This window comes from Miscanthus floridulus, chromosome 3, assembly GCF_019320115.1.
Source record: "Miscanthus floridulus cultivar M001 chromosome 3, ASM1932011v1, whole genome shotgun sequence".
In the NCBI taxonomy this organism is placed as follows: domain Eukaryota; kingdom Viridiplantae; phylum Streptophyta; class Magnoliopsida; order Poales; family Poaceae; genus Miscanthus; species Miscanthus floridulus.
In genome coordinates, this window is record NC_089582.1 from 251,719 (window position 1) to 258,573 (window position 6,855).

A 6,855-nucleotide genomic window follows, 5' to 3' on the forward strand; every position below is an offset into this window, starting at 1 on the left:
TCCTCCCGGCGGCGGTTGTCGTCCCGACCACCATCATGACCACCATTTCCGCCTTAACGGTTGTCCGATGGGTCGTTATTGCGCGAGCCATGTTGGTTGAGTGGCTGTGAGCGACTTGAGTATTGGCGGCTGTGGCTTGATTCGACAGAAACGGATGGAGCCCGGGCTTGATTCATCTCTGCGGTCTAAGCCATGGCAGCTGTCAGATAAGCTTGTATGTCATTACGGATCGCTTGGGTCTCGGGAGTGTTGGGCAGCCGCTGTATTGTCGCCATGGCGACGGCTACGTTGGCGCTTGGAGTCTTGAAGACTTGTTTGTCCCCCACCCTGTCGAAAGCATTGTTGAGGTCACGTGGTTGGACCCTTATGCGTCGTGCCTCCTGGTCTGCTTCAGCTTCGATTTGCCGGTGATTAAACCGGTCAATATTGTGTGCTTCGCGTGCAGTCTTTTCTTGTTCTATTTCGCCAACTGTTGGCGGCTCGTCGTTGCTGACAACATGGATCAAATCCCCTCGTCTTGGCGGGAAAGATGGAAATTGGGGGAAACCCGGGGCGTGGTCTGGTAGATCCAGATCGTATTTGACGCCTTCATCTTCGTGACGCTGAAGCTCGGTGTGGACAGATGCGTTGGATGCGATGCCGGATGAGGAGCTGGAGTCACCCTCTCGGACTGTGTGGACGGATCCTTCTTGATAATCTTCAATCCGGACCATGTTGACGATGTTGCATGGCTTCGGCCGAGATCGGTGTATAGGACACAGATCCGAGCGGCGTCGCAGGTTGTTCGCGTAGCAGGAGGCAGCATTTTGCAGGCCATAGGGCTGGACCTGGTGGTTCTCCGTCGGGACTTCGTACTCGCAGAGTTGGAGACCCGTCGCGATGGCTGGCCGGCGACGAGCGAAACGCCCCTCAGGAGTTGATACGACCACAAGATCTGTTCCAAGTCGCGCAGGGCGACTGGTCCGAACTGGTCGGATAGATCTGTTGTGGGGAGCTGTTACCTGCTCGTTAGGTTGGCTTTGAATCATACTTACTAGAGCCAGGGTTTCAGCGAGTTGGATGCCGACCCGATCAACGGAGTCGAGCAGGTCGGTGTTGTCGATCTGCTTTCCTCTGTAGCGGGGAAGCAGATGACGGGTTGTCGGCGTGGCTGTAGGCGTGGTCGGAGCCAGGTCCATCGTGGTTGGAGCCGTATCTGTTGTGGTTGGAGCCGTGTTCACCGTGGTCGGAGCCGTGTTCACCGTGGTCGGAGCCGTAGCCGATGCAGGTGAAGTAGGCGTCGACGCAGGCTGAATCCACGCCTCCTCCGTGGTCATGGCGATGGAGTCGTCGGAGCCGGTGGTCCAGGTGATCTGGCCGACGGTGAACGTGAGGCCGTTGGGCGTAGCCATGGAGCCGGAGATGATGACCATCTTGTTTGCTTGGAGAGTAGTACGCACACCCCCTACCTGGCGCGCCACTGTCGACGAAATATGGTCGGCAGTCTACCTAGGGGTATGCCCAAGGTAGTAGATTATCGGCAGACAGATGCACAAGCCCCAAACAGGACGGTGACGCAAGACGGACATGAGGTTTTATCCAGGTTCGGCCGCTAAGAAGGCGTAATACCTACGTCCTGCGCCTGATTTGTATTGCTGTATGTCAATGAGAGATGTTTTTTAGAGGGGTCCCCTGCCCGCCTTATATAGTCCAGGGGCAGGGTTACAGATCTGGAAACTAATCCTAGTCAGTTACAATTGCCATATGTGGCCGGATAAGGATTCCTATTCTAACCGACCAGGATCCTGCTTGGTCGCCAAATCCGTCTTGATTCCTTGTGCGGGACTCCGATCAGGTTAACTGGGCCGCACGTCATCTTTCGGGTGGACTGAACCCATCAATCCGGGCCAGCCCAAGCTTAGCCATAAGGGTATAGGGGTTAATACCCCCACAGATCTCATCTATCGCTATGACCAGTGGGGCATGAGGCAGAATCATGCGGGCCATAGAAATAACAATAGACTCACGACCCTAACTCATTACTAATATCAGTGGGGCATGAGATAGAATCATGTAGGCCGTAATACAATAATCAGATCATGGGGCTAACATATCTTTCAACCTATCTTTACTTCAATGGTCTCATGATGCGAAATGTTCGTGAAAGCACTCGATATCGGCTAAAATAGCCGATTCAGGCATAACGCACAGCTAAAGTCATGCCTTATCAGGAATAGATCTATCAAATAACGGTCCCCACTCCACAGTGCTAATAGTGGGGTGTGAGGCAGAATCACACAGGCTGTGATAATGGGCCATGGAACGGTTCTCGCTAGCCAATAAATCTACTCAAGACGCAACACGCCTTAACCGCACGCTATGCATGATCAGGATTGACATAAAACAGCCGATAAAACATAACTCATCATTTAAGGTGTAGATTAGATTAATTTAGATTAGCAAACGATGGGCGAAACAAGATATAAGACCGATCTAGATCAATCCCAATCGGGCAGAGTGATATTGCTATAATTAGATAAATAATGAAAGCAATAAGCAATATCAGTAACTTAATGAATCTACCAAAGACTGTCATCCTAAGGTAGAGCTGATAACTTGACCTTGATCTAGTTCATGTAGTGGGGGTCGACCGGATCGATGCAGCCATACTTGAACTAGACAAGAATCGATAACTAACTTATACCAGAGTCGCGGTGGAGGTCGACCGGATCGATGCAGCCGTACGAATAGAGGTATAAGCCATGATGGTACTTACAACAAGCAGTGGAGGTTGACCGGATCGATGCAGCCGTACTTGCTGAAGAACTCGCTGAGATCTACTCTACTCCTACTCCTAAGGGGTGGCCGGAGCTAAAAAAGTAAATAACTTGTATATTGGATTGATTGTTTTTTCTACAATAGCCGGGGCTTGATATTTATACCCGGGACCTACACATGACTCCTGTCGAAGAACGACTCATCACAATTTTTGACCCTAAAGAAAACATTCCTAATTTAAGATAACTTGGACTCTAATCTTTTCCTTTTTGTAGAGTCCAACATGTTTTGTTCTGTCACCGAACATAGCCTTTGTCATTATCCGCTGGCGCTAACTGAAGAAAGTCGATCCCAGTTTTTGCATCCGAATTAGCTGGTTCCGATCTGCATGCAATTGATCCCTTGATGACATGATCTTGGGAGCTTTCGAGTCCCTGCGACTCTTCTTCCAAATTTTGGTGTAAACAGCAGGTCAATCTGCCCGAGTGGGTATGCCTACGTCCCTGGGATCACGCATGACGTCGAGGGTGTCGACGTAGAGAATGTTGAGGCCGCTGCCTCCGTCCATCAGCACCTTGGTGAGGCACTTCTTGCGGATGATGGGGTCGACGATGAGCGGGTAGCGACCTGGTCGAGCAATGTGGGAAGGATGGTCTCTCTGATCAAAAGTGATCGGGGAGTCTGACCAGCTAAGGAAAGAGGGGATGACCGACTCAGCGGCGCATGCCTCTCGGTAGTGTACCTTATGCTAGCATTTGGAGTGGACATTGTCGGATCCCCCAAAGATCATGAGGTATTCCTCGAGGTCAGGGAAGCTGTTTCCATCCTTACCCACTGTGCCTCCCTTCTTGGCCTCGTCCTCCTTGCCTTTCCCTTCCTTTGGCTTGCCAGCTTGCTGGCTTGCCACAGGAAGCGTTTAAGGAGCTCACAGTCCTTGTAGAGGTGCTTGACGGGGTAGGCGTGGTTGGTGCATGGACTCTCCATGAGCTTGTCGAAGTGGTCGGGCTAGCCCAACTATGGCTGCTTGCCTAGGCAGTTGGCCATGGCGACCAAAGCTGGGTTTGCCAGTCGGCGTCGATCCTTCTTGTTCTTCTTGCCCTTTTGTGTGGAGGGGCCCTCGCCTTGGTCCTCGCGCTTGGCCTTGCCACTATCTCGACCATCGCTGAAGACCGCCCTGACCACCTCCTCACCAGAGGCGTGGTTCATGGTGATGTCAAGCAGGTCGCGGGTGGTACGAGGCTTCACATAGCCAAGCTTGTGGATCAGGGACTTGCAGGTTGTCCTAGAGAGGAACGCGCTAACGACATTTGGAGTCGATGCTAATCTTCCGCGTGCTCGCTGTCGAGGTCGGAGATAGGATCATCCTTACCCTCTAGCACTACTTCTTCCTCCCAACTGTCATTCTCAATCAACATCTCTGGATCTTCTTCTTCCTCATTAAGGATCGGGTGCAGTTGGTTGTTCAAAAAATGCACCTCATGTTGAAGATCAACCACCATGTTCTGGGTTTGTGCAAGCTGCTGACGCAAGTCCCTCTTGACATGGTCCTGCTATACGCTCAAGGCTTGGGTCCTGTCTTGTTCTGCTTCTGCCATAGCTGCACGGTTGTTTGCTAGGATCTGCTAGCATGTAGCTGTGAACGCCTCGGCACGGGCGCCTCCAGCTGCTCCCGTAGTCTAGCTAACATTGCCTGATCATCCGCTCTTGCCTCTTGGGCGATAGCTCTCTGCTGATCAACTTGCTCCATTTGGGTGTGAAGATTTCCCAAAGTTACATAAGCTTGATCAGTTTACCATCAAGCCTCACTTGCTGCCTTTTTGTGCTTGCGCACATGATTCTTTAGCTTACGCTATGTAGCTTTGGCTCTCATGAGCTTATCCATGCAAGTGGTATAGGACTCCTACCAGAAGTCCCTGACATCAGGAAGGGAGTTGCACTGTTTTGAGAACCTACGGATGTAATCCCACAGGGACTCATTGGGCTCCTACTAGCAGCTCTTGAGGTCCCAAGAATTCCCAGGATGGACATACATCCCCTGGAAATTTTTGACAAAGACCCTCTTGAGATCCACCCAGTCGTGGATGCTGTCGGGCAGAAGGAATTCGAGCCATGCTCGAACATGCTCCCCCACGTAGATGGGGAGGTACTAGATGATGAAGTAGTCATCATCCACTCCTCTGGCTCGACAGGCGAGCCAAAAGTCTTTGAGCCATATACCGGGGTTCATCTCCCCGATGTACCTAGCGATGTTGGTGGGCAGTCGGAAGCGCTGTGGGAACTACACTTTCTAGATGCGGTGACCAAAGCACCATGGCCCCAGGCCGTCCGGACTAGGGCTCTGATTGTTCGGTTGGCCATCATGCCTAGGGTGCATGTCCTTGCACTCCTCGATGGTCAGGCCAGGGCCTACATCGCCCACTCTCATCGCCATTCGGTGGACGTCATTATCGTGCCAAGCATGGCGTCGATGGTTGATGACGCTGCAAGCATCACGGTTCGGCCCAAACCGTTCGCGCACAGGTGGTCGGTGTAGAGCGGGCACCAGGTTAGGCTATGGTGTAGTCATGGCTTCCTGCTGCATGCCCGACAACTACTGTGGTGAGTGGATGGAGCGATTCGATTGGTGCAGCTCTAGTCCCCCAGTTGGGCAAGAGGCCGCGAGCCGGTGTCGCGATGCGGAGCTCTCTACCTGCTGAACGGTGGCGGTCTCCACCAGCGCCTAGAGGTTCTAGTGGATTGCTCGCTCCTAGGGGTTGGCAGGCTCGGGGAGGCCGCGTAGAAGCATCGCTACAGCAGTGATGTTCTAGCCAGCCCAAGCAAACTAAGAGGGGTCGTCCCCTCCATCCAGTATGCTACACTGGACCTTACGGGCATGACCCTGAGCGTCGCTCGCTGGGTTGAGCGCATGTGGTGCAGCGTGCTGCATCAATCACATTGGCTCAGGTGGCGGCTGGCTCTGCCGCCTTTGTCGTAACTCCTCGCCGTGCTCCTATGAATGTGCTAGGGCCTACACACGGGGGTCCGGAGGGGTGTGAGTTTGCAGAGACTCCACCACCTCTGGTAGCCGTACTGGGGCACCGCCATAGCACACTCCCAGGATAGAGGGTGGCTAGGTGCCATGACATCGCCAATGTTGGAGCCATCACTTTCGACCTCATCATCAATGAGGTCATGGAAGGAGGCAGAGGCATAGCCCGCCATCCCCACGAACTCGGACCTAAGAGGGGGTGGTGTTAGCATCCTCCGGAGCTCCCATGCGCACGCGTCCACTGGGGACACGGAGCCATAGGGGGACCGGTCGCAAGGCGGTTGCGATGGGGACAATAGGGTCCCTTTGGAGAGTTAGCAGAAGGTGTTAAACAGTGAGTAAAGAACAATATGTACATCACTCACCATGGGGTTTGAGCCTAGCATGGGCTCGAGGCGAAGCGCGAGTGTCTCAACATCGAGGTCATCGAGCGACCCAGGGCCGGTGGAGGGCGCCGAGACAAGCGCCTCCTCGCGGAGGCGGAGTACACTGAGCTAGTCATCAACGAAGTCTAGACTCTCGAAGAATAAGGTCTAGAGTGGCACGAAGATGGGAGGAACCCATATCCTAGCAAGTGGGAGCATGGGAAACTCCAGTGAGCCAAAGCAAATCATATCGCTCGAGACTGCCATGCCAAAGATGGTGGAAAGGTGGGCCATTCGATGACCAAAAGTGTGAATGCACGGCGTCTTCCCCACAGACGACGCCAACTGTCGGTGTAAAATGTGGCCAATAAGTAAATATTTTAAGTTTTACTGTGCATTGTGATCGGATGTGGCCTAGCACTCAATGACACAGGATTTATACTAGTTCAGGCAACAGGCCCTACATCCAGTTGAGGTCGGTCGGTGACTTTATTCCTGAGCCCAGGTGCTCAAAGTTTGCTGTGGGATTACAAATGAGTAAGGAATGAGAAGGGGGGTGTTAGAGTCCTGGTCGGACTCTGAACCAAGTGGAAGGTAGTGACGGATGCTCAAACGTGCGCTAAGTATCAGAGCATATGGTCTGTGTGTTCGAGCTTATCAGCTATTGAGAGCATATAGACTGTGTAGCTGTCGAGCACCAGAGCC